Source organism: Episyrphus balteatus, chromosome 1, assembly GCF_945859705.1.
Source record: "Episyrphus balteatus chromosome 1, idEpiBalt1.1, whole genome shotgun sequence".
Lineage (NCBI taxonomy): Eukaryota > Metazoa > Arthropoda > Insecta > Diptera > Syrphidae > Episyrphus > Episyrphus balteatus.
In genome coordinates, this window is record NC_079134.1 from 172,468,719 (window position 1) to 172,494,627 (window position 25,909).

At 29.8% G+C, this 25,909-nt stretch overlaps 1 protein-coding gene across 1 annotated transcript in view; it reads left to right on the forward strand.

The window, feature by feature from the left end:
- The first annotated feature begins 1,068 nt into the window (after positions 1-1,068).
- LOC129921278 (alpha-1,3-mannosyl-glycoprotein 4-beta-N-acetylglucosaminyltransferase B) overlaps positions 1,069-25,909 on the forward strand; it is a 142,378-nt gene continuing 117,537 nt past the window's right edge. The window contains exon 1 of the mRNA XM_056003062.1: positions 1,069-2,586. The gene's annotated coding sequence lies outside the window, so the exon portion shown is untranslated. The remainder of the gene's footprint in view (positions 2,587-25,909) is intronic.

Sequence of the window (25,909 nt, forward strand, 5' to 3'; positions counted from 1 at the left end):
TTTTAAAAAGCTTTGAATATAATACTTATCCGGATTTTGTTTCCATACAAAACTCTACAGCTCAACTAATATTATCGAACGAATCAAAATAATCCTAATCCAGCATAGCGTTCGCTTAAAATATGACCACATCCCCAAAATATGGTAAAATAGTTTGTTTGAATACCAAAAATTTTGTTTACTTTTAATTTTCGTTCATGTTCTAAAACTTCAACATTTTGAAAATAATCTTACTCAAGAGATTTCAGTATGACATAACAAATTCTTTTTTAAGTTCTGAGTTCTTGGGGGGGGTCATGACCCCGTGACCCCCCCCCTTGTATACGCCGTTGCTTTCAACACTATCAATTTTTCGAGCACCCTTAACTTTATTATTTTCTCAAATAATAGTGCCAAAACAGACTTTGATTTATATTTACAACAAAAAAACTCAAAAAACCTCATTACGCAGCTAAACACCTGTCGAGTCCAATCTCTAAGGAACAAAAAACCATACAAATGGTCACCTTAGCAACATGCTCCACCCAAAAAAAAAAAAAAACAACAAATCATAAACAAATAAAAAAAAAACTACATTTGTTTATGTTTCGAAAACAAGAAAAAGCTTTTTACCATTTTGCTAAACCATATGATTGAAGAGAATATACAAAAATATCTAAGAGTCTTTAAAGTGCTCATGCTCGAGCTCAAATCTTCTTCTTCTTCATACACTTGTTCGTTATGTTTTGATAAAACAAAATTTTTCTCTTAAATTAAAGCCTATATTGCATCTTGTATTTTTTTTTTAAGTTAGATAAAAACATTAGTTAAGTTCAAGTTAAATTCGCACATTCTCATTTCTAGTTCTCTCTCTTTTGCTTGGTTGTCTGAGACTCTGGGTCTGTTTCGATTAAAAGCCAATGGCAAATGTTAAAATACACTCAGTTCAAAAGAGACACTGTCGTTTGTTCGTTGTTGCCGTCGTTGTCGTATAAAAAAATTCATTTTAATCGTGACCAAGTAAAAAAAAAAATAAGACAAACAAAAAAAAAAAAAAAACAAATAAAAGAAAAGAAAGAAAAAAAAAAAAAGGTACAAAATTGGGCAAAAATCGTTCCTCATTCCTCGCTCAACCGGAATTGTATCTCTCTGTTTTATAATCATAGAAGATATTTTTTATTATATTATTATTTTAAGCTCTTAAAATATGTAAATAACTTTAAGTTTAAGAAATACACAAGGAATTGATAGAAACAAAAAAACTGCATTTTTTAGTTGAATTTTTAAAGCAAAAAAGCAACACATTTTTGCTGGTGAGAGGTTAACTTTTGCTAAATCGATAGCCTCAGCTACAACAACGATACTAAAAAAAAAGCTATATAATACCCACCAGAGATACTTTGTGAATGAAAACTCCTTTTATAATGCACCAAAACCAAACCCGTTGCACAATACACGGTTTCAACTATTAATTTTACTGTCGGTCAACATTTGTATCTATTTTAGACCTTAATTTGTACAAAATTTGTATAGCAAAAATGTAAAAAAAAAAAAATAAAATTATAAATAAATAAACTGTAGAGAAAGCTTGTAACAAAGCAGCAAAAAAAAGGAGGATACTTTTGTTGTTTTTTTTTTGTTTGTTTTTTGGCCTAAACATAAATTGCGATTCTCTTGAAAACAAAAAGTATCTTTTAGATTAGGTTTTGAACTGACTCATAGGTCCACCCAAAGAGAGTGTTTCGTTCACCGCCGCCTCCGCGGCCCACACGAATACGAATCTTTTGATGAGGTTTCTGTTGTTTGTCTTTTTCCACCTTGTAAACTACAGCGGTCTTTTGAATTTGTTCTTTTCAATTTGAAAAAAGTATCTATGTGTCTATTTAATCGTTATCCGGTATCGGAAGTACGGTGCGTTGGTGTTCACTTCGATTCTCCATTTATATGCGGGTTTTGATGTGCGTGAGTGATCAAGCTTGTCCAACAACCGGCACAATAACAGGCCCTTTTGTGCGACTTTGAAAATTTTCAATATTCCACCATCCACATCAATGTGCATTATTATTGTGTCCGGCTCAAAAAAGGGCGTTTATTCATTCATAATTCGATCGTAGATTATGAAAGTATCTAACAGGTGAAAGAATATATATTCTCTTTGTGTGTGTGTTGTATCTGTGTGTGCAAAATAAAGTACATCCTTTTACGGTTACGTCATTAAGGATTTACTTGGTTAAAGTTGTGACAAGTACTTTTGGTGTCTTACACAAAAAAATATACAACATCACCTCGCATAAAGCCAATCCTTATAGAAGAAGAGAAGACGAACACTAGTGTCCTCTTGTAGACGACGACTCTATATAAGAGTAGGGTACAACAGTGTAAAAAGATATAAAGGACAAAAGGACATTCAACAATTATTATCATCATCATCATCGCATCGCATCCTCATCATCATCGTGTCGGTGTGTAGGAGGAGGCTGGAGGACAAGGCAAATAGCAAAAATCATCCTTTTGCTTGCGCATCAAGACGAGAGGAGCAGTGAGAGAAAAAGAGAGAGAGAGATCCTTGCACAGAGTCAAAAAAGAAGAGCGGGGATATGAAATGATGTAAGTGTATACAGATTGTTGTTTTATTTTTTTTTTTTACTTTTTTTATGAAAATGATGTTTGCACATATAAGAAGATATTATTATGTCGTCTTCGTCGGTATATCCGTATCCTGTAGGTCGTCGTCGGTCGTTTTCTATTTTTGGTACAACACAACCAAAGAAAAGATACAAAACAACACACGGCAATCAGATGGGTTTGTTGTTTTTAAGTTGGCTTTGGCTTATTTTTTATTTATTTTTTTCTTCTTACTTTTTTGTTTTTTTTTTTTTTTTTTTTTTGTCTTCTACTTATTGTGTGTTGAGAGAAAATTGTGTGCGAAGGTACACACAGAGCACAGCATCCAAAAATGTACTTAGGTTTGTTTTTTCTTGTTATTTTTCTTCTCTTACATCATAAAATGGTCATTAAAGAGCTTTTATTTGTTGTAATAAATTTTTTCGAAGGAAAATAAACACAATATGTATGTACAATAACGACGCACTCTTATACAAAACAAGTATAGAAAGACCAGCATCTTTTATAAGTTTTATACCAATCGTCGAAAAGTAATAAAAAAAAAGTTTTTATAGTATTTTATTTGTGCTTATTTATTTTCACTATAGCTAGTTATTGAAAATTCGAAAATAGTTTGTGAATTTTAAAATTAATTTAAGCATTATTTTCTTTAGCTGCGTTCCTTTGGAAATATTTATCTACTTTTTAGTACTTAAAGCTGCTTTGAACTACTTTTTCAGTATAGCAAAAGTAGTTCAAAGTAGTTTTAAGTACTAAAAAGTAGATAAATATTTCCAAAAGAACGCAGCTTTTATTATTCTTTATTGAAAACTATGTACAATTATATGAATTTATCAATAATTATTAATAAATTCATATAATTGTACATAGTTTTCAACATTTTGATAAAATTCGTGATCCATTGTATTGTATTCCAACAGAATTGTTCATTGGCACTGTTTACTTAGATCCTTTTCATACAACAGAAGACATCACCGATCATTTATCAGTTATCAAATATCCATGAACCGGACACAGCACTGGTCGAAATTAGATCAACAGAGAATTGATTTTAGGCCGTGTGCGAATTTGACGTTTGGTTAAATTTTGACACTAGCGTGGTGAATAAAATGGGTTAAAATTTACCCAGCTGCGGAGCAGGGTAAAATTTGACACTAGTGGTTAAAATATGACGTTTCTCAAGATAGAAAGATCAAGAAAGATTTGGAATTATTTTTGTTATAATGCGTTGATTTTTAAGAAATATAAAAGTTAATGCTATTAATTAATACAAAGTACTTCCTCAAATTATTATTCATCTTGAAAAATTAAAAATGTACGAATTGGTTGTTTGTTTTTTATTTTTTATATTTCTTTTTTGTTGGCATCTGATAAACTATGAATTAGTGTTCGAAGACTGAATTAAAAATGTCGTAAAGAAGTAGAAAATTATCAATAAAAATAAAAAAAAGTAGGTATGTGAAATTGAGAATTTCTTACATATTTATACTAGAATATTTAACTTCATATATTTTCAGCAGGGTTTTGTTATAAAAAATAATTAATTGAATATAAGAAAAACTATTTTTGAGGGTAATTATGTTTTATCTTGAGAGAATTTTAATCAAAGTAGTTCAAAAAAAAAGTCCCATTTAACACATTCTAACCCAACTCGCACAGCAAAAAAATAAATTTGATCCCTTTTTTAACCAAACGTCAAAGTTTAATCGTGGTAGAAAATTTAACCAACATTTTAACGCAATTCGCACACGGCCTTAGTAACTCCGTGTCATGAGTTTCCTACTATTTTGTTTCTTGGAGACAGCGCTGTATTGATTTATTTAATACTTTTTTTTTTTGGTAACACTAATTCATGAGAATCAATGAAAACAAGCATAATAAGTATTACCTGTTACATTATAGAAAATTTCTTTATTAGAATTTAAGTTGAATTTTAATGGAGGAAGAGTTTCTGGCATTTTGTCCATTTTCACCAGTTCGCTCTCTATCCTTAGCCAGTTGCTTGCAGTGACTCACTTCAAATGGGTTGAGCTCCGCTTCCACTTCAGTCGTAGTCTTTCTCTACCACACCGTTACTTTGGTGTGGATGAGGTTTTTTTTTCGACTTATTTGCATTGAAACATCTGCAACTGATAAAGAACACCATGGAATTAAAAATGTAGTCATAGTGTTTCTATCGAATTTCGAATAAGAGAACTAATTGATATATATTGTTGTTGTGAGTTTTAGGCAAATAAACTATCTATTACCTTATCTTATAGATGCAAACCAAGATCCTCTCATCGTTACTATTGGTCACCAACATAGAACGATTTTTAATTCTTGAGGTAAAATCAATAGTTTTCAAATTATTTGAATAGGCCTGGCAACTCTCCTGACCACAATCCAATTGAGAACCTGTGGTCAATCATTAAAGCAAAGCTCAAGGAAAGATTGCACCACAAAAAAAACGAGTCTTATTTCAATAATTTTTGATGCAACACTGTGTTTTAATGGCAAAGAAATCAAAAATGCTTGTTAATTTTATGAATTTTTAGTTACTCATACGCCACAGTGAATCAAATGTAAATTGCCTTATACTTACAAAATTATGTATAGGTATAATGAAAATAACAGACAGAATTATTTTTTTTATGATTGAGATTAATATTTGACAAATAATGTTAAACTGTTTTTAATGTTTAGGATGATAAAAATAATAACACTGGTGGGCAACAAAAATAGAGCATCATGAACAACTTTTTCTAATTTTGTAAAGGATTTTTGTATGCTGAGTCCGAATCCGAAGTCCAAATTTCACTGGCACGTTTATGAAATACTTGAAAATTAATTTTTTTCTCAAAGATATTGGAAAAAGAAATTTATGATACAAAAATTTGCAAAAAGTTTGCGAGTTCTGATTTTGATTTAAAAAAAAGCAACATAATTACGAAAAAATATATATTTTGGGGATAGTACGATAACTAAGGCGGTGAAAATTAGTAACGGATTTTTGTAGAGGTGTCAAATACAAGCATTTTTTACTTTTGGAAGGAGGGTGTATCTCCCCCCCGTTTAGGAGTGAGGGGCAATTTTCCAAAAAAAATAACTCCAAATAAAAAAAAAATTATTTAAAAATGACGGCAATACCTACAGTTATGAATGATACCTTTTTCAAAAGCCAGTATTTCACACTTTATTTTAGTTTAGTTTAAATCAAGTTATTTCAATTAATAGTTTTTGAAATAATCGATTCCAATGTCAAAATTTGGGGAAAAAAAGTTAAAAAAAAAATATATTTAATACAATTTTTGTAAGGATTGTGGATTTCAATAAAAAAAAAGTGTCTCACTGTTGGGTAGGCTCCCCTAACTATAGGTCGTTTCAAATCAAAAGTCCTGACTCTGAGTTTATTTTCTCCCTTCCAATAAAATTGAGAACAAATAAACAAAAAACTCAATTTTATTGGCTCATTGCGACAAATCAACTCAAAAATAACAACAAATCATGCTTGTTTGAATGAAAGAAATGCTAGAAAAAAAAATAAACAAACGAAAAATCTGAATTTGTTTATTAATGATTTCTATGGTGACGACTCCAAAATAATTGAAAATTAAAAATAAGATATTTACTGCCCAATTATACAAATGAAAAGATGTGAATAGAATTTTAAGTTATGAATTGCTATCATATAAACTGGACAGAAGGTCCATCTTCACCTTGTCCTATAATAATATCTTCGGCAAAGTTATCCCAACTGCCTTCAAATGATAAATAATTAAATAATTGTATGTTTTTTTGTATTGCCCGCGGATATGGAGTGATGCAAGCCCGGGAAACTTGCCTCCGCTTTCTGAGGCTAACCCAGTGAATCTCACAGACGGATCAATTAATTAAAAAAGGGATATCAAGAACTGTTCTTCATTATTTTATCGTAATTTTAGAAAAAGTTCAGCTGCTTCATAAATGCTTCCTTCCAGTAAGCGAATGAGTTTTTTTCATTTTTGCTCAATTTTCCATGGGACTTTTGATTTGAAACGACCTATAATAAAGGTTTTGGTGTTGCTTGAGCAATTAATTCAGTTTCTGTTTACCACTACAATTTTGTTTCCCGCTACAGTTTACATGCCTTTTTCTATTGGAAATACCTTACGGACCATCATTTTGATGTTTTATAATTTATACTTCAAACTCTTTAAAATTAAAAACTTTTGACATATTTATTTTTCAAAACATTAACAGAGCTTTAAATTTGAAGTTTCCATTAAAAGCAAAGGATTTAACTTAGAGACAAGTGGCCTTAATAGTTTAACAACGTTTTTGTGTAAAACAATAAAATTTAATAGGGGTTGGGGTCAAAATTCTGCCGGGGTCAAAATTCTTTTAACAAAATTCTGCTTTTCAAAATTCTGTTTTTCAAAATTTAGTTTTTCAAGATTCTGCTTTTCCTAATTCTGCTTTTCAAAATTCTGCAAAAAATTAAAAAAGGGTTTAGAAAATGTTAAAAAGCGCGTGCTTTTTAATATTTTCCAAACCCTTTTTTAATTTATTGCAGAATTTTGAAAAGCAGAATTAGGAAAAGCAGAATCTTGAAAAACTAAATTTTGAAGTTACGAGGTTTTCTCATGAGACCGACGATTTTTATGATCTTAAACACAACTTTTAACATGTCCTTAAGAGTTTTGAAACTTATCTGAGTTCTTTACTCTTAAATTTGTTGTTCTTTATTCGAAAACATTTTGCCTGGTGTAGCAACCTGCCAAACAAAAGCTGGAACTAAATTTATTTGTCCAGGCAATGTTTCTTGCAGCAAAAGTTTTTTGACTTTGGAGACTTAATGCTTAATGCTTCATCCGAAAAATACAAAAATCAGAGAATGTGCAAATACGGGACAGTCACGGGACAAATTACAAAATACGAGACACTTATACGTCCCGGGTTTCTAAAATAAAAACCCGGGACAAGCTGTAGAAATACGGGACAGTCCCGTGTAAACCGGGACGGATGGTCACCGTACATTTAATAGATTTTTAATAAAAACTCAACAAATTGTCCCTAGATGCAAAAGAATTGAAAAATTTGGAAGCTTTTTGTATTTTTGAACAATTTTTTAAAGAATTTTTATTTAGGGTTAACAGGTGGTAATTTTGCAATCAAGGTCGTTGAAAATAAAATAATAAAAAAAAAAAAAAATAGAAATACTGATGGCGCCTTTGCCTTGTCAATTTTGTTGACTGACAAGACAAGACTGTGGTCAAATACTTTGTTTAAACTGCAAATATTTGTCATAAGGCATTAGTTTTATTAATTCAATATTCAAAAATGAAATTTTACACCTTTTTTTAAGTTGTCAAAATTTGGCACCAATTTCAAAGAGTATAGTACCTACAATTTCCATTAAGTCTTTTATTAAATATATTTCTTTTTTTTACCAATGCTTTCAGTTAAATGAAACTTTTTAGTAGGTACTAAGTCTAGACGCCATGAATCATTTTGCCAGTCAGTCTATCATCTGTCACTCTCATCACTTTTTTCATTATTATTATTGAGTAGAAAATATTTGTCATGTGGGCTGCAAAATTCATCACACTTTATTTTTTTGTGCCTGTTGAAATAAAAAAAAAATGTCTTAAATAACTCAGCATTTATTTGTCTTAAATTAAATTTAGAATTATTGTAGTATTATTGCGGTGAGTTAGAATAAATTTCAAAAATAGCTTGTTGTTACTTATTTAAAAATTCTAATAGAATAGAAAAAAAAAACGCATTTTTCTTTTGTGTTTGTTTCAATAAAAGTTGGTGAATAGGACCTTGTTTGTTTTTCAACCACTTTATGTGTAAAAATGGTCACATTCAAGTAACTCGGATTATGAAATAAATGAAAGGCAGCTTCCCTTTGATCTCTGATCCCTGAAAATCACCCTTTTTTTCAATTCAATTTAAGTCTTTAAATTCAACTTTTGCCAAACACACAACTCCAATACTTTTATTAGAGCAAACAACCAAAAGGGTTGTTATTTTGTTCGCATTATCTCCCCTTAAAAAAAAAAACTAAAGTACCCGCTTTTCAGACAGATAACCCTTCTTAACACTTTTCCAACGACTGTCACTATTTTCACATTACAAACAAAAGAAATCACCAATCGATTGAAATTGTTTTCCATGAAAAAAGTATACAATACAAATCCAGCGAGAGTATGTATGTCCTTGTTAACCCACATACACACTGTATTTATGTGTGTAAGTACTTTTTGCCAACATATTATAGCGAACTCGTAAAAAACCCCCCATTCTTAACCTCACTTTTTCTTGCATGTGTCAAGTGTGACTACAATACCCCAACAGAGTCTCTCTACCAGTTATACAGTAGTACCCTACTTTCCAGCTTTTTTTTTCAAGGAGTAAAATGTAAAGTAATAAAATAAAGTAGGAGGTAACTGCCTCTCGTCCTTTTGGCACAAAGGCATTTCGTAAGTAGTAAGTAAGATGGAACCAAGTGCTTTTTATACGCATATTTACTTATTTAAAGAATTTTGGAGTGTAAATATTTTTGTGTTGTGTATTTTTTGAACTTTTTTGTTGCCATTGTTGTTGTTTTTTGTTTTTATTTTGAGGACAATTTATAATATTGTATAGAGTGCTACTGGCTGATGGCGGTGATGCCTCTTGAATGTTAATTAAAAAGCCAAAGAATATTACTTTCAACCAATTGGAGGGATTTTTTTTTTTTTTTAAATAAATAAAAATGTTTTATTAAATACTTTTTTGTTTGGGTTAAAGTGGAATTCAAGGACTTTTTTTTTGTATGTAGTCGTATTGACTGAGCTTTGAAGTTGGAAAATGTGAAAGTTTTTCATCATCTTTATAATTGTGTCGGTTAAATAGTAAAGAATTCTTTTTCATCAAAATGATGACTACAACAAAATGATTTTAAGTGTTCTTTAAACTTAAAAAAAAATAGTCAAATTCATTACACGTTTCTGTACATAACCGTTTTAGTTTAAAAAAAAAAAACAATTATTTGGTTAAGAAAGTAGAGGAAAAAACTTTTTGAGGTCCAAAAATAATATGCAGCAAAGCTTAAATTCGACCACTTCGAGAGATTCGTTCAATTTTTGACTACCGTTAACCCTTTCGAACCCAAGCTATGAAAATCAATTTTAAAAAATGTTTTTTCGGTATTATCGGGTCAAAAACATCACAACTAAGAAATATGAATAGCAAAAAGTTATTTTCCAAAATAATAAATAGCAAAACTAATGTTTAATGTAAGTAACATGCACTGCCTATGACCACCAAAAAAAGTCGGAGAACTGAGAAAATAACTTTTTATGAAACTATAATGTATGCTACTTCTTCTAAGCAAAAAAGCAAAACACTTTCAGCATTAACATTTTTTATATCTTTTTTTCAAAATTATGACCATATATAAAGTGAATTTCAGTCCCTTTCTCAATAAAAAAAATTTAAGGTATGATATTTGACTAACTTTTTGTAATAATCCAGTAACTAGGCATTATTATCTTTCAATTAAGCCATCGTTACCTAAGAAATTGTTTAATTTAATATTTTTTACGAATTTTTAGAAAAATGTTACATGAGAGTAACGCTGGGTCCGAAAGGGTTAAGAAAAATTAAATTTCACTTTTTGTACTTTATAACTTTTTCGCCCAAGAAAAAATGTAGCAAAATTAGATTTTTTTTTTTAAATGATCGAGCTATAAAACCTTATTCAAAAAATAAAGTTAAATTGATAATAACAAAAAAAAAAAATCATTCTTACTCGCTAATTTTTAACGCCTGTGTAATGAGTTAAACCCTCCTAAAGGCTATATTGTCTTTCTCAATGTAAACTTTACTTTCAATTAGCGGAACTTCCTATCAGAAAAGTCTAGTATTTTGAACGATGTTTGATTAGTTGGAGATAAATACAATTTCTTTAGGTAATGCTAAAAAATTGATTAGTATAAAACAACAACGTCAAAAAAAAAAATTTACAAAAAAAAAAAAAAATCTAGTTCCTTTGATCAGTCACATCTCTCAAAACGCATTTAGTTGTGCTGAATCTTAATTTGAGCTACGGTTTGTCAAAAAATCCAAGATGTTTAAAAAATTTTTTTTCAAAAACATTGAGTTGGAAAAATTCACTATCTTCTTTATAAGAAAAATAACTCATTTTTACTGCTAGAGCGTTCCCGGAAATGACGTTTTGACCTATAATATTTTTTAATTTTTTTTTTTAACAAAGTTAAACGGAATATTGGAATATTAAAAAAAAAAAGAAATATATTAGTGGCCTCGATTACCTATCATATTATTGACAAAAAATTATAATTTTAATCTAGAATCATTGCAAAACTGGCGTTCCCGGAATGACGGTTAATTGATGTGTACGCTTCTTGAAAAATAATTTAAACATTGATTTAATTATTTCATCCATGGCAATGATTATGTGACGATAAATAAGTTCGACGAGTTACCGAAAAGGCATTTATTAATACCACCTGCATGCTTTATAATTATAATTTTGATGCTTTAAGATATTTTTATACGATGCGTTATTTTTCTGCGGACAACATTAATCAAATGAAAATAATGAATTTTATTAACTTTTTTTAAAAAGAATATGATAAATATTTGAAGAATTATATTCAAAGGGGGTGTTTAGAAAAGAAATACTTTAAAATAATTGACTTTAATATGTTTTTAAGCCATTTGAATGTCAGTTTTTGAGTTATGGACATGTTTGGAAACGCTTTTTTGAGTATATTTTATGAAATAAAATATAGAAATAGAACTTTTCTAAACAAAACATATACATATATTCCGAGATGGTGGATAATATTTTAATCGGAAAATGATAAAAAACCTTTACGTAAATGTTGCTTTGATTAAAAAAAAAATTCCACCTCCATGATCCTTAACCACTTTTATTTTTCCAAATATGTATTTTAAAAAGAGAAAACTAAAACATTTTTGTAAGCGGAACATTTGGAACTATCCATATTGTGATAAGATTTCACTTTGCATTTTATAAATTTTGGATTAAAATTTTAAAAGATACCTATTAAAAGATATTGAGTTAAATGGATTGAAGTTGTATGGAGGGCTAAGAGCTGAAGTAAAAGTCAAAACGCTTCCATTGAATATTATGAGGAACATTTTTCTTCAACAAATGACATTTTGATACCAAACACTTTTTGTCCAAACTAATGACAGATGTTAATAGAGTTAAACCTTGCGCAAGTTATAGTACTAGATTTGAATTTTTAGTTTTTTTTGGACATAAAACTATCAGATTGGTTCCCTTCAAATAGCTATAACCTTGTTCTTGTTTCACTCAAAACCTTCAATGGAATGGATTTATACAAGCAGCATCACTTGCAAGTTTGAAAAGACACACATAAAAACCTATTTGAACAACATTATTTCTCATTCGTTTTAAAATTTAAAATCCCTAACCAAAAGCGTCTTCATTTTTGATATTTTTGTTTCTAAACATTTGTTTAAAAAATATACCTACAGATAAAAATCAGAGAAATAAAGGTTGATTTTTATGAAATTTATACTTAAAATTTTTGTTTAGGTATCATGTGTGCAAATAATCACCTCATTACAGTATCTCACATAAATGTCTACAAAAAAATATATGGCTCCAAAAAAAGTTAATTACTTTCAAGTGATATTTGTTTGTTTTTGTTTTTTGGTTTATTTAACCACAAAAACTATAAAAAAAACTCAGGGGTATTTTTATTTATAATTAAAAAAAAACACAAAAATAGATTAAAAAAAATTTCAAACATTTTCAACCACATAGAAAAGTAGGTACTTTCATCATTGAATAAAGAACAAACATAAAAAAAAAATAAACAAAACAAAAAATAATAATTATTAAATCTAAACTAATTAAATCTAAGTAATTAATTTTTGTTAAAATGCCATTCTTTGATGATAATTAGATAAATCATCATCACCAAATTAACTTAATATTTTTATAGCAATTAATCAATTAGTGAGAAAAGCTACATCACAGACAATATTTTATTAGTGAATCTCAGTGTGACGGTTGGTGACATTAAAATCTGACACACACGCTTCATGATGATTCGTTTTTGAGATTCTTTATGAGTGTTGGCTATGAAAGACGTTAGCGATGTGTAAACAACGCCCTAACTTAGATTCTCATTAAAAATCCATTTACAATTTAGAATCTGATGGCTAAATGGTGGCATAAATATACAATAGACTCGAAAGCTAGCGAGTGGGAATCGAGGGAAATAAAAATTAAAATGTCATCATGGTGGTCAGAGATATTTTTGAAAATTCAAAATAATAAATAAAAGAAAATTTATATAAAACAAAAGAATGAGAAAACAAAATTTTCCAGCACATTGGAATTAAAATCGAATAAAAAAAAAAACAATCAAAAATTCTATATAGCATCAAAAAATGTTGAACATTAGCCAGGAAAATAGCAGAAGCTTGATGCTTAACATTCACATTTGGAAAACGTCAACATTTTACAAATATTTTGTATATTTTTGTTTTATTTTTTCAAGAAATATCTTCAAGTTGGAAGTCTGTCAGTGGGTCAGGTGATATAGTGTGTGAGAAAAATGTATTTTTCAATTTTTCAGGCATAAAATATTGAGTATAGATTTTAACCTTCCAAAAAACTAATATCATTCTGCAGATACAACAAACAATCTGGAAGGAAAAATTTGCACTTAAAATATATTTCAACATTTATTTTTGTTTTAGAATAATTCTTGAAAAAGACTATCACAAACGCAAAGCTTATTGTAATTGCATAGTCACGGTAGATTTAAAAAGTAAAGCCCGGCTTAGGGACAATAATTTTACGTTATGACGTCATAAAACAGGTTGTGTGGTTTTGCTAAAAAATATTTTTTAATATTTCTTCTTCTAAAGAATAAAGCCATACTTAAATTTTTACAATTCGTAAAAGGTATACAAATAATTTATTGAAAACAATCATTTTTCATGAAAAAAATTAAAAAAGTGAAAAATTTAAATCCATTTTTTTATATCACAATTTTATACCATTTGAAAGCCTATTGTTTTTCCATCTCAAAATGTTCATATCATCCATGTCTGTACGACATCAACAAAAAGAGCTAGCATTTTTTGAACCCAATCAATTTTCATAAAAAAAAGAAAAAAAAAAATCATTCTTTTTTATCTTCTAACACCATTAAATCTATTTTTTTCTATGACAATCTATAATAAATTGTATATCATGTGAAAGCTTATTATTTCACCTTTTATATGACGCTTCAATCATATTTCTACGATGCCTACAAAAAAATTAAGAATTTTTTAAAAGCAACCATGTCGAAATTTCAAACTGAGAATACGGTGGTACTTCCAACACTGGTGTCTGGTCATGGGGAACAGAATTATTTGTGAAGTTTTTTAATTTAACATTTTGCAGCATCTAGTAAATGTACCGTTATGTGTGATATATCAATATATCGGCATGCTCAATAAAGTTAAATAAAATTTGTATCTGCTCTAGAGCAAAATAAAAAGCTTGTTAAGAAATAAAACTTTATTGTACCGTTATCTCTAAATTGTTAATACGAAATTTTGCACAAATATAGTCCTATTATCTATCTACAGTATAAATTTCATTCATAAAGGGTTAAAAACGGTCCAAAAAACTTGGGACAGAAAAACTTCAACTTTCTACAAAGTCGCGTTTGGAAAATAGCCACTTTTTTGCAATTTTTTTATAACCCTATTTACCCTATTAAGTGATTAAATTTTTCAAAATCTTTCATTGGTATTCGTCTTTTTCAGGTAGAACGGGAGAAAAGATTTATAAGACGTTATCATGTCAAAAAAAAAAAAAAAAAAAAATACTTCATGACTTTTGCTTCTATAGTGCGCTTTATTAATATTAATGCAACTTCATATGTTTCATAACCTAGAGACGATAAAAACGCTTTAAACGGTGTTTCATTTTTCGAATTATGTCAAGTAGTTTAAAAGTTATGATGGAACAGGTGAACATAAAAACAGAAAAACTTAAAAAAAATCTCATTTCTTTTTTTCCAAAAGCTGCAATTATTTGTAGAAATTTCTCTCCCAACCACTGATTCAGTGTGCAACCTTTGATCTCTTCAATAGGTCATTCCAAACAAAATCATTGTTCCGCATCTTTTGTCCAGATGTTCCATTGTCTTGTTAACAATTTTCATCTTCTTTTTTTACTTTATTTTACCCTATTTCTACAAATGTGACTCGTAAATTAGTTTCGGAGACAAACGAACACACACACGAGTCTATGTTTATTGTCGTTCCGTGCATTTATTTTTTTTGCACAAAGAGAAATTCGTCTCCACTTCGATATGGTCACACAGCAGTAGAAATAGCATCCATCAGCTCTAGCTATTCTAAACTGTCAGACAAGGCTTTCTACCGACCATTTGTACCTTTGTTTCCCTCTTATCTGGATTATGGGTGCAGGCAAAAGCACCACAGACACATTGAGCTCGAGGCGACCCTCCACACGAGAGATTCGGCTTATAACACACATTCATTACCTTCAACTCTATAATAGAACTGACTACGATGCAACTTCGTTTTGGATCTTCCTCCTGATTCCCACCTCATCTCATCTCATGCCGATGCTCTGAAGCTTAAGCTTGGGATGCGAATGCGAAATGTTGAATGCAATTCCCGGAATAGCGATGGTAAAAATTACCGCTGATTAAATTTAATTTCACCGCTAAGCTGGAATTTATTGCATTTCTGTAATACTCTCTGTGGCTCCAGTTTCACATTCAATGGGAGTTTGGATGGAGATGGAGAGCTCTCTGGAACATTGCGCGCGCGATGTGTGGTTCTTACTTTTTTTCCTGCCTTGGTAGATTATAGTGCATTAGGAAAAGAGTCTTTTGTGTACCTCCTTGGGTAGCCTCTTTTTGGCCAAACGTTATAATATTCGTTACAGCTAGTAACCTACCGACGACGACGACCTAGGGAAAACTTAACTATAAGCTCATGGAGTAACCAACAACATTTATTATGTCGGTTAGTAAGAAAGAACCAAACAGAAGTGTGGTGCGACGCGAGTCAGCAGCTTGTGGCCTGCACACAAGCATATAAATATTTTAAAGCCATATGTCTTCGTCTACATCGTCGTCGTTGTCGGTGTTTGTGGTCTTCGTGTGCAAGTAATGACGATCTATCTTCAGGGAAAACTGATCCAGGCCATAAGATGCCAGTTATAAGAACAACCCAAATGCCCTATATTTTCCGCCACTACTGTGGGGAGTTAATTTTTGTGTAGATATGAGTTGGCCTCTGACACACAAGTTGTGTTTTTTTTTTTCTTAAAGTTGGTAATTTATCGCACGAGTATCGATTTGGCTGAAGAAGATTATTATTGGCGGCGTTCCATTGGCGTTTTTGTGGTAATCTATTAAATTGGTTTTTTAGGATACAAATTAGACAATGAAGGATAATAATAATTAAACTGCATTGCTGGGTGGAGAATTATTGATTTTAAAAAATACCAATGATTAATGAAAACTTTTGAAATATCTACAAAATTTGAGTATCGTCAAATTACTAGCAAAGGGTATTTCCATTGTAACGGGCGTGACACAGTTACATTATTTTTTGTTCCCAGTTGGTTTCAAGGCCTAATGTATTTAGTTGTTAATATATGTTTCAAATCACATTTTTTAAACCTGTCGTTCAACTCATCAAATAAAATGTAACGGGTGTGACGTTGTAGAGTTTTTAATAAAAAGTCGTGCATATCGTATTCAATATGAAAGGAGATATAATTACGTTTCCAGTAAGAATATATTTGAAAGAAGTTAATAAAAAAAAAATGATTTAAAAGCTGTGTTTTTATTATAATTTAAAAATGTAACGGGTGTGACATTGTAGAAAGAAACGTATTTAAACAATATTTAAACATTAAATCCATTTTTTTATATAAATTTTATGGGATCTGGTCAAAATTCTGGCTTCAAAATTCTGCTTTTCAAAATTCTGCTTTTTTAACGAAAATTCTGTTTTTCAAAATTCTGCTTTTTTTCTATTCTACTTTTCAAAATTCTGCTTTTTAAAATTCTGCTTTTCAAAATTCTGCCAGCATTATACTTGAACAAAAAAATTCTGCCAATTCTGCTTTTTTTTTATAGCATATGCGCTGACTAAAGAAAAATACACCTCATTAATGTAATTCAACATTGGTACTTTCCTAAATTTTTTTTAAGTGTCGCAAATATTTTTTTAAAATGCATAGACTGACTTTCTTGCAAATAAAATCTATAATTTTTTGGAACCGATGTTGTTTGATACAAGATATTCCTTTTCGTATTCAAATTTTTGAATAGGTATTCATTTTTTTTGACAAATTAAAAAAATTTGAATTATTTTCGGAAATGTTTAGTTAATACCTTTTCTTCATATTTTTAAATTTATTCATTTATAAAGAATGCAAATTATGTAGGTAAGTTATCAAATAAGCAGATCATTTTTCAAGAAGATGATTTAACAGAATTTTGCAAAAAATTAAAAAGGGTTTGGAAAATGTTAAAATGCGCGCGCTTTTTAACATTTTCCAAACCCTTTTTTAATTTTTTGCAGAAGTTTGAAAAACAGAATTATGAAAAGCAGAATTTTGAAAAACAGAATTTTGAAAAACAGAATTTTGAAAAGCAGAATTTTGAAAGCAGAATTTTGTGAAGCAGAATTTTGAAAGCAGAATTTTGACAAAAGAATTTTAACCCCAGCAGAATTTTGACCCCAACCCAAATTTTATACCATCTAAAAGCCTTCCTATTTTTTCAGCGCAAAATATTTATATCAAACATGTCTGTACGACATCTATAAAAAGAGCTAGAATTTATTGAACCCAATCACTTTTCATCAAAAAAGGCAAAAAATCAATCTTTTTTATCTTCTAACACCATTAAATCACTTTTTTTATATGTGAACTTTAAAAAAAAATTATATCATGTGAAAGCTTATTATTTCACCTTTAATGTCACACTTCAATCATATTTCTACAATGTCTACAAAAAAAGTTAGATTTTTTAAAGCCAACCATCTCGAAATTTCAAAATGAGATTATGGTACTTTCTACACTGGTGGCTGGTCATGGGCAACAGATCTTCACAGGTGTTTTGAGGTATTTCTGAAGTTTTTACATTTATGTAACTTTGTGTAGCTTGTAGTAAATTTACCGCTATGTGTGATTTATTAAATGAAAGGTCGTACTTATTATCAGCATGCTCAGTCAAGTTAAATACAATTTTTATGTGCTCTAAATCAAATAGAGGAACTTGTTGAAAAATAGAACTTTATTTTACCGTTACCGTTACCGTTTTACAAAATTGATTGCACAAATATCTATCTGCAGTATAAATTTTATATATTTATTTATTGAAGAAAAAAAGGTAAAAATAAAAAACGGTTAAAAACGTTCATAAAACTTGTGCCAAAAAAACCTGTTTTTCCCGTTATTCAGTCAAAAATCTTTTTTGAATACCATTTGGCAAAATGCATGCACATGGCCATAACTTATATGTCCCATTGGTTTGAAATTTTTGAAAAAATTGCTAAAAATGAAAAAAAAAAACTACCTAAACATACCCCTAAAAAGTACGTGTTTCTCAAAAATTCATATTTCGAAACGCAGAGACTTAAAAAAAATCCGTAATAGAACCCTAATTTTTTTTATTATCTTTTGAATATCATTTTTCAAGTTGTCAAAAAAGTTTCCCCTATCTATATTTAGTATTTTGTCAAAGGTCTACAACATGTTTAAGTTAAAAAAAAATTATAACTTGGTTTCGAAATTTTCTAGATTTTTTTTCAATACCTTTGTTAGCCTTAAAATAAATTTATCTATCGATTAAAAAAATTCAACGTTCTTCAACGTCGCGTTTAGAAAATAGCCACATTTTTGCAAATTTTGTTTTACCCCTATTTACCCTATTTAATGATTGAATCCTTCATTAGTATTCACATTTAGGTTATTATCTTTCAAATAAGCTATAGAAGATTTTTTGTATCTCCAATAGTTTGTTTTCAATTTTTAATTGCCGTACTGCTAAAAATTTCAGGACTTTTTCGTGGATGCTGCCATGGTTCATCGATTTGTAAGGCGTTAACATTTGGGTATCTTTAAAGTCTTTTAGTGAACTTCTTTTATAGCTTTCTCCATTTAAAAGTTGGCAAAAAGAATCTCAAAGAAAACCAGCATCTAAACAAACTTTCTGAAACACACAGAATTACAATGGGTATAGTTTTTACAAAACGGGTAGATTCTTCCCCAATTGTTATAATATTACAGCCTTCATAATAAATTCATCCTGTTTCCTTTATTGATTCTCGACCTCAACCCTTGACGTTTCCTCATTTTTTTTTTTATCCGATACAATGCAAATTAAAAAAAAAAAGGTTACGTATACGCCTCAGTGTACAAGTAAACTTCAATTCAGGATGAACAAATAGACTTCATCATCACCCCCGCTTCAGGGTCACTTGACTTTTCAAGTTTCATTGGCAAGCACATATTGTACACATATTATCCGTTCCGTATACCCGTACACAACGAGACAAAACTTAATAATAAACCCCACAAACCAAACGACACACAACAAAATAACAAAGAGAGTGAACAATATCTTCCATCATGCAGACTCTATTCAATTGAGCTATTAATTGATTTCAGGGAGAGTCGGAGCGGAGCCTGGCTTATGGCTATATAACCATTATTATAAATGGAAGAGAAGAAACATCACGTTTTTTATTGGATAACAACAAAAAGATGACAAAGAAAATAGATACAAAACAGAGCATAGACGAGTTGTTGTAGCCTCGTCTGAGCGACATATACACAACAAGTGCGTTGCCTCGAAGCTTGAAAATACAATGAGCTTGCTTGCCGCTCAATGGCTAGATTAAGATACGTAAGTTCAATTAATGTGAGGAGACGTTTTAGTGCATATATACGAATATGACTATAAGCTGTTTTTATAAAAGATCCAAAACGGAACAATCATAGACTCGCGTTGTTTTGTGGTGCTGCAAGAGAGTGTTGAAAGAAAATAAAATAGAAAAAAAAAAGTATCTGATATCTTTTTTTTTTGTTGAGATATAAAAATCACAATAATATAATTGAATTAAACTGGAGATGAGATGAGAGTGTGAGTATATAGTTGTTTTGTTGATGATGATGATGATGAACAACTGTTCGTTCGCGCGCATTTCTGACACAATTGGTGATACTCTCAACTAGTAGGTAGTTGTTTTTTTCTCTATTTTATTCTATCAAATTGAATTACTTTTATATTCGTTTTTTTTTTTACGACTAAGACGCGACGATGTCGATTAAACTCATCACACAAAGAAAATTATTGTTGTTCATGTAAGATTGTTTTTATAGAGTTTGATTACAAAAAAAAAAAATAAGTACGTGTGAAGTCTATGATCAGGCAGGTATAGAAGCAATTCGAACGTGTTGTTGAATCACGAAAACCTGATGAAAACCAGAGCATGTTATATAAATTGATGTAAACAATTAAAATCAAGGTTTGCAAAGTTGTTTATTTTGGAATCCAAATTACTACATTTTTGGATTGAGAAGAGGATTTTTTTGATAATAAATTTTGATAATATTTTAAAAGGACTTATTCTCAAATTAAGTTATCTAGTCCAAAATTAAGTAAGCTTTTTTTATAGTTTGAGATAAAAATGAAGCTTGATTGGATTTTGCAGTTAATGTAAAATGGTACATTTTTATTACTTAGTTGTTTTGTATGTTAGTTGTTTTATATTATGCAGAATATAAATTAATTTTAACAAGTTTTAGGGATTCTGATCGACAAACTCCTTCTATGCAAACAAAACAAAACAAAATGTGCTCAAGTTTAGATTTGCTTTCTTTAAACTTGATTGAAAATTTACCCAGTTACCGTTGAATTCAACACAAGTTTCTTGAAAATTACTTCAACGATTTTTATGAAAAAAAAAAACATTATAAGCAGAAGGCAGCACCCAAGTAACAATTTAGCTTTCATAAGGGTCAATGCAATCTATTTTTTGGCTTGCATTGGAAGAAGGACAGGTCTTATACAAATCATTTTGGTGCATTTTACCGAAATTGCATAGGACTTTCCTTCACATGTAATCCACAAGCTAATAGCTTGTGACAAACAGTTTTAAATGACCTTACGGAGGTCTTCCTGCAGAGGGTTTATCTAATGCACAAACCGGATTACATTGCATACTTTAAAAATAATAACATTGCATACTTAAAAGAACCTGTTGGAGCAGAGGCCTTCTGTCACTTGAATATACGAGGCTTCCTTAGAACGGTTCAAAAAGGTCATAAAAAGGCCTTCTTTAACTAAAACTTACAAGGCTTCCTCTAAACACTTCTAGATAGCCTTAAGGAGACCTCTTTTTTTTCCAAAATGGTTAACTTGCGTCAGTAAGCCTTAAACTAAACTAAACTAAACTAAACTAAACATATACAAACTATAGCTTGTCGAATCGAAAAAAATACACCTTATGCAAGCCAAATTGTAACTTGGGCAAGCCAGCACCTTACCAGTAGACCATGCTCGAATATTAAAAATGAGTGAAAAAAGGGAGCTAATTAAAACCTCACATTTGAATGCAATGTTTTTTTATAATGCGTTACAAACATTGCATATCTGCAGGATAAAAAATTTGCACACTTACAGGTGAAAAACATTGGATACTTCAAAAAAAAACATTGCATACTTACAAGAATCTCTTGGAACAGGTCTTATAAAAGCCTTCTGTCACTTGAAAATACAAGGCTTCTTTAGAACGGTTCAAACAGGTCTTATAAAGGTCTTCTTTAACTTATATGTATTTACAAGGCTTCTTCTAAACACTTCTAGATAGCCTTAAGGAGACCTTTTTTTTTCCAAAATGGTTGACTTGCGTAAGTAAGCCTTAAACTAAACTAAACGTATACAAACTATAGCTTGTCGAATCGAACAAAATGGACCTTATGCAAGTAAAATTGTTACTTGGGCAGGAACAATAACTGTAGCCATAAATAACAATGTAGCCATAAAATATGTCATTTAGTTGATTTTTATATGCTAAAACGAATAAGAATATATGTAGGTAAGTGAAAATCTCTTTAAAAAAACGATACACTTATAAATTTCCAAACTTTAGTTTCATATGTTGCTGAATAAAGTTAATATTCATTTTGCATGTGAAAGGTCAACTTTTGAGAGTGATAGAAAAGTACGAACTTGTACCAAAACACCCTGTACAAAATTATTTTTTTTATGAAATGTTGCATTTAACATGAGAAATAAGAATCGAAAGGATTCAAATATCTTTGCTAAGAGGGTAGTTTTTGAATTTGTTGTGGAAAAATTTGCTGTAGCAAAAACTATTTTATCAAGTCCTTAATTTTCCCTTTTTTTCGTATTTCCCGATAACATATACAACAAACAGGGGCGTACACACGATTGGGGGAAAGCGGGGCAATGTCCCGGATATCCCAACAAGACGGACCCGATTGGAGACAATGTACAAAATGCAAATTATTATAAGTAACGAAGCAAAAAGTTAAAATATTTGACATGAATCACTTCGGACACAAGAGAGCCAAATTATATTCTTCAGTGTAATGCATAATGAATTGGTAGCCAGCCACATAATAATTCATCTCAAAAAATAAAATATTTTGTTAGGGGCTCTAAAATAATAAATCGTCGGTTTTTTTTAAAGAAAAATTATATATTATCTTAGGGCGTCAAAAAATGTGACCTAAGCGACCAACAAATGATACATCAGGGACCCAAACAAAAAAAATAAGTAGGGCGTATACGTACTTTTTTAATTGCTCTTTGCTATATAAAAGGGGCCCCCAAATATCAGAGGGCCCCGGCAACTCAACTGCAAATGTACTCAGCTATAATACTGAGGGATTGCGAAGTTGAATTTGTAATTGACAGTTAGGCAAAACAGGTCTGCTTAAAACAACTTATTAAAATATAATGACCCTGAAAGTAGCAGACAACAGACAAAAAAAATCTTTGGCAGCTAGCCCAGTAGAATTAAACATTTCAAATGGAAAAAATTAGATCGTGCAATTTTTTTTCATAGGATGATAGAGGGGATCACTGAGAGCTTAAAACCAGTTTTTCGGGAAAATCGACCTTGTGCTTAAGCCGCCATCTTGGATTAAAGGTAAAACACGTTTTAGTGAATAACTCGGCCATTTTTGATTTTTGACAAAAATTATATATGTAAAACTTGTAGAAAATTTTATTTTCTATAACTTTTGTCTTAATAAATTTTTCTATATGACCCATATTTTTCGAGTTAATTTGAAAAAACTATACCCCTAATCAGCTTAAACTTTATACCCGCTTTGATTATAGATTTTAAGATCAACGCAATATGGGAGTGTTTTTATATGTTTTTGGGGATGATAAATCTAGCTGCAATGTTAGTTTTTGCAAATTCATGAAATTTTATAAACAAAAGGAACTATCTCAAAATCGGTAAGTGTCGTTTTAAACAAAATTAATAAATATTATAATTGATGTCTAGCAAGACAAGCTAGTCTTTGAATTTTTCAAATCGGTTCATTAATGCCTGAGATATGACCAATTGTTTATAATAAGAGCTTAAAAGAGAGAGTGAGTTATAAACAATTGGTCATATCTCAGGCATTAATGAACCGATTTGAAAAATTCAAAGACTAGCTTGTCTTGCTAGACATCAATTATAATATTTATTAATTTTGTTTAAAACGACACTTACCGATTTTGAGATAGTTCCTTTTGTTTATAAAATTTCATGAATTTGCAAAAACTAACATTGCAGCTAGATTTATCATCCCCAAAAACATATAAAAACACTCCCATATTGCGTTGATCTTAAAATCTATAATCAAAGCGGGTATAAAGTTTAAGCTGATTAGGGGTATAGTTTTTTCAAATTAACTCGAAAAATATGGGTCATATAGAAAAATTTATTAAGACAAAAGTTATAGAAAATAAAATTTTCTACAAGTTTTACATATATAATTTTTGTCAAAAATCAAAAATGGCCGAGTTATTCACTAAAACGTGTTTTACCTTTAATCCAAGATGGCGGCTTAAGCACAAGGTCGATTTTCCCGAAAAACTGGTTTTAAGCTCTCAGTGATCCCCTCTATCATCCTATGAAAAAAAATTGCACGATCTAATTATTTCCATTTCAGCTTAATTTTTTGTACATCCCGACTGGGCTAAGCGGATATCTAAGAAACAAGAATAAAAAATGGATTTCTGTAAATGGCGATTTGTTGTAATTTTGATTTTGAATATGTGCCATTTTTTTTTTTATTTCGGTAATGTGTAAAATTTTACAGTAAAAATAAAACTTTGGCAAGCTCTCCTGGGCTAACGAATGGACATTATTTAATGAAATTGAAACAGTATACTAACTTTTCAAAACTCTAAATGTGCTATTTTTTAGTTTTTCGTTTTTTTGCTTAGATCATTTGGCAGCTCATAACTTCCTCAAAAATGACTATTTCATGCAAAATTTGGTTCCGCTACCATACCTTTTAATATAATCATAATGTGCATATAATACCTATTATCTATTATTGCTAATTTTGAAAATCTCGATTTGCGCTTCGACCTTTAAAATTGCGACTTCCGGACATGAGATTTTTCTAGACTTTTGAGCTATGTTATAGAATGCCAAACCGAAGGTATTGAAAAAAAAATTTCTATTAGCATTCATTCCGAGGTTAAACCCTTATTTGACTGGATTCTTATATTTATGTTTTTTTTTTTTTTTAATAATATTTTTAAAATTAAGTTTTTTTTTAATTTAAAATTCAAAAATTCAAAATTTGAAAATCTAAAAAATAGCACATGTAGGTTTTGAAAAAACAAATACATGCAAATTTTTAAAAAAAATTTTTAAGTAATATTGGATTTTATATCCGCGGCCAAACTTTTAAAAATTAGTTTTTTTAAAAATTTAAAATTAAAAAATTCAAAATTTGAAAATCTAAAAAATAGCACATGCAGGTTTTGAAAAAAACAAATACATGCATATTTTTTTTTTTTAAGATTAATATTGGCTTTTATATCCGCGGCCAAACTTTTAAAAATTAGTTTTTTTTTTTAAATTTAAAATCATCCATTACAAAATTAAAAAATCTAAAAAATAGCACATGTAGATTATCAAAAATACTTTATGTATATTTTTTATTTACTCAAAAATAGTCATTTTTGAGGAAGTTATGAGCTGCCAAATGATCTAAGCAAAAAAACGAAAAACTAAAAAATAGCACATTTAGAGTTTTGAAAAGTTAGTATACTGTTTCAATTTCATTAAATAATGTCCATTCGTTAGCCCAGGAGAGCTTGCCAAAGTTTTATTTTTACTGTAAAATTTTACACATTACCGAAATAAAAAAAAAAATGGCACATATTCAAAATCAAAATTACAACAAATCGCCATTTACAGAAATCCATTTTTTATTCTTGTTTCTTAGATATCCGCTGCCAAAGATTTTTTTTGACTGTTGTCTGCTACTTTCAGGGTCATAAAATATAAAAGTTACAAATAGGTAGGTACCTACAAAAAACGCCTAATTTCAATCATTTTGAGAATGTCCGAGTGTTTAAGATATCTTTATATCTATTTTTGTATACCAAGATTTGTTTTATCTGTTTAAAGTTCAAGAAAAAAATCCCGGAGAAGTATTAGGGTCAATGTGGGTAAATGTAAACAGGGGTAAATGAAAACATGGCTCATAACAAGCTTCAGTTAGATCTCTTTGATGCATACATAAGTACAAATCGCGGACGCATGTATCTTTTAACTTATACGTCAAGCTCATTGCGTCAAGAGAGAATTCAATCGACTAGCGTATTTTCCGTGAAAGATAATTTTTTAAAGTGCCAAACAAGTCGTTAGTCTTTCAGAAAAATTAAATATTTTTGCAGATTCAATTAAGTCAGTATAATTTGCAAATACTTTTTTGTTTTTAATTTTGACGTAGATTCTATGTGATACAAGCAAATTTTAAAATACAGGACATTTATGTCGATTTGCATGTGTTTACATTTACCCAAGAATATTTTTCATAATGGGTAAATGTAAACAACGTATTCTGGGGGTAAATATAAACATATATTTTTGCTGAAATTATTGGTTTTAATAAAAATAACGTATTTTTAGTCAATTACTATTGCTAAAGTGCCGCGGAGTCACATTTTAAAGTAGCCAACACCACCATTTTCAGTGGATGATGTTGCAAAATCGGTCT